Raw genomic sequence first — 3,135 nt, 5'->3', positions numbered from 1 at the left:
GCCCATGGACATGGAGAAAATTCAACTTATGCTCAGGCAGCAAAAATTTTAAATTTGAATATATGGGATCTTATAAGGTGTGCAAATTTAGACATGGACTTAAATCTAATCTAAATGTCTCTTGTAGTTACTTGTATTTTATATTTAATCTTAACATAAATACAATCTAGTAACCAGGACAACTGCTGGTGGGCCAAATCAAATGGCTTGGCGGACCAATTTTYGCCTGCGGGCCCCACTTCYGGCACCTCTGATCTAGATCTTTCTAAAATTTCCCTGGAAAATTATCGAAAGAATGGACATGTTGGTGGATTTTGCCAAGAGAATAAAAATGGTCGCAGACATCAACACTTATTTCCAACCGAAGGGGGAACATAAAGTGACCTATAGCAGTGGAGGCAGGAGTATACACTACATTCTGTGTAGGAAAGGTCATCTGAGGGAGACTGTGGACTGTAAGGTTTTGGAAGGGGAGAGCCTAATCAGACAGCAGTAGATGGTGTGTGTGGGATGACTGACACAGAAGAGGAAAGTCAGAGAAGAAGACCAACTGGTGGAAAAGTAAAATGGTATCTTGCTATAACTGGCAGCATATGGAGAAGGGAGAAAAGGAGAGGCCCAAGAAAGGAGCCCTGAGGCACACCACAAGAGGAGCATACACAGATGACTCATTGCAACAGAGAAAGTTCTGTTGGTCAAATAGGAGGTGAAGTAGTGATGTCAACAAAATATTTAAAATGAGAGTAGGTCAGCATATTCCACTGGTTTGAAAGAAGCTTTAAGGTTCGTAGCACTAAAGCAACAGGACACTTTGCATCCACGTACATGGCTACATCATTGTGGACTTTTATCAGGGCTGACTTAGTACTGTGGCAAGATCTAAATCCAGATTGAACGTTTTCATAAATATTTTAAGAAGAACTGCAACATTTTTATTTAACTTTTTCCACATTTAACACCTTTTAACATTAAAAATTTAGCTAAAAAGGCAAATGAAAAATAGGTCTAAAATTGGGAAAAAGGGTCAAGGTGAGTTTTTTAAAGAATGGACCTAACAGCATGTTTAAAATCCATAGGAACTGTTAAGATTATGCGTTTGAGCTCTGAAAAATTGCCGAACACAAAAACTGGTTTAAAATATTTATTGAACTGAGAAGAGTCAATGTCAGTGGTCTGGGAGGAACCTGGTACCAGTCTGGTTACTTCTGGACACAGAGGTGGTTCTAGTGGCAAGGCAGGACAGGCTTAGTACACTCTGAAATACTGTATAATAACCACTGACCTGGTGTTAGGTGAAGCGGGCTGACAGTTAACACTGTTACAATCCAGATGACTCTGGTACTGGGTTTTGATGTCACCAAACTTGTCGGCTGACAGTCCAGATTCTTTGGGCAAAAACAGAGTGGGGGGACAGGCAAGGGTCGATACCAGAGAGACGGATTTTATTACCAGAACCATGGGGCTGGGTTGAGTCCGTGAATCCATGAGATAGGCGTGGGTCACAAACCAGGAAGTCCGAGGTGTTGTGGTGCTGACAAGAGAAGAGACAAGAGGCATAAATCCAAAACACAGAACCAGGGTCAATACCAGGAGGACAGATGGCTGAACAAATCCAACAGGGGCTGAGGCGAGAATCGAGAGACCAATGGACATGCAGAGGATTGGGGACACAAGACGAGAGCGAGGCATGGGGACAAGAATGCTGGTAAATAACAGAARTAAGCTGATGACAAACTGGCAGACAGTGCTGGCTCTAGCCATTTTGGTGCCCTAGGTGAGTTGAAGCACACCCCCCACCCCCGAACTATGTCAAGGTTGACAGTGTAAGGAACTATGGTAAACTTAGATTTATTTACTTTTCCAGATAGCAAATGAATAACAACATACATGTCAACTTTTACGGATTTTCCGTAAGTTATAAGGATTTTACATCATTTTGCAGGTATACGGACGTATAGAGCAATCTTATGGATTTTTTCAAGTCTTACGGATTTTTTCAAAACCTCATTTTTAAATTTATCTAGCATGTCAGAGCCTGCAGGATGATTTAAAAAACAATAAATAACATCAGCCATCTTCCAACCTGTTCTGCCGCTAGAAATAAGTTTTGAAATTTTTCCGCTCTCCTTTCCTCCTGCTTGACGCTTATTATACAGGTAAACATCCAAAGAGGTTGACATTTATGGGACAACAAAATACAGACTTGTTGTTATTGAGTTCGTCAACACGAACCGCTACCTGAGAGGCACTACTAGCCCCTCCCCCCATCAGAGTGTTGGAGCAGGATGAGTCAGTGCAATGTAAATCAAATGAGAAAGAGGGTGGGGGCAATTGTTGCATTGGGGGAAGAAAATGTTTTATGGGTAGAGTAGGTTATTTTTCCTGTAATACTTCATTATAGTTTTTTAAGACAAAGCTAATTGAAAGGGGCGCTTAGCAGAGTTACAACCAGGGATTACAAATAATTACTTTTTTTCTTCTGCAGTTTGGCGCCGCCTCCAGCAGATGGCACTCTAGGCGATCGCCTAGTTCGCCTATGCCAAGAGCCGGCTCTGCTGGCAGGGAAGTGATGGTGAGAGCAGGAATATATACTGAGAGGAGCAGGTGAGTAAAATGAGCTGACTGCATGAGGAAGGGGGAGAGGTGGATCAGTAATTYAAGACAGCTGTGAKAGGAGCAGGGAGAAGACCATGAACTTGGCATGAGGGAAAAAAAAACTAGTCAAAATAACTGTGACAACAAAAACAGGGCGAGGACTGGGCAGGCAGGACCATATTCATAACAGGAACAGGTAAAATTATAAAATAACAAACCTGTTGTCTTTGTTTTATTTTTACCTCGAACAGGCCAAGACTCTGTTTTGTTTTCCAAAGTCTTTAGTTGAAACACATATGGCATCACTTAAAACCACCACAAAAGTAAAACATTTGTTCAGAATAAAAAGTAGGACAGAGTTTCACACCAACATTAGAAATAATAAGAATGTTTTTTTCCAACTGCTCGAATGTCTCGAACAACTCTGCAAAACATACATTTTAATTACTCTGAAATCAAAAAGTAATTTGTCTCATAAACAAACCTAAGAAAAAATTGTGACAGCTTTATCCTTCTTGTCTTTGATGTGTGTGTGTGTGT

This window comes from Austrofundulus limnaeus, unplaced genomic scaffold (assembly GCF_001266775.1).
Source record: "Austrofundulus limnaeus strain Quisiro unplaced genomic scaffold, Austrofundulus_limnaeus-1.0 Scaffold298, whole genome shotgun sequence".
Taxonomy (NCBI): domain Eukaryota; kingdom Metazoa; phylum Chordata; class Actinopteri; order Cyprinodontiformes; family Rivulidae; genus Austrofundulus; species Austrofundulus limnaeus.
This window is presented reverse-complemented; position numbering follows the sequence as displayed.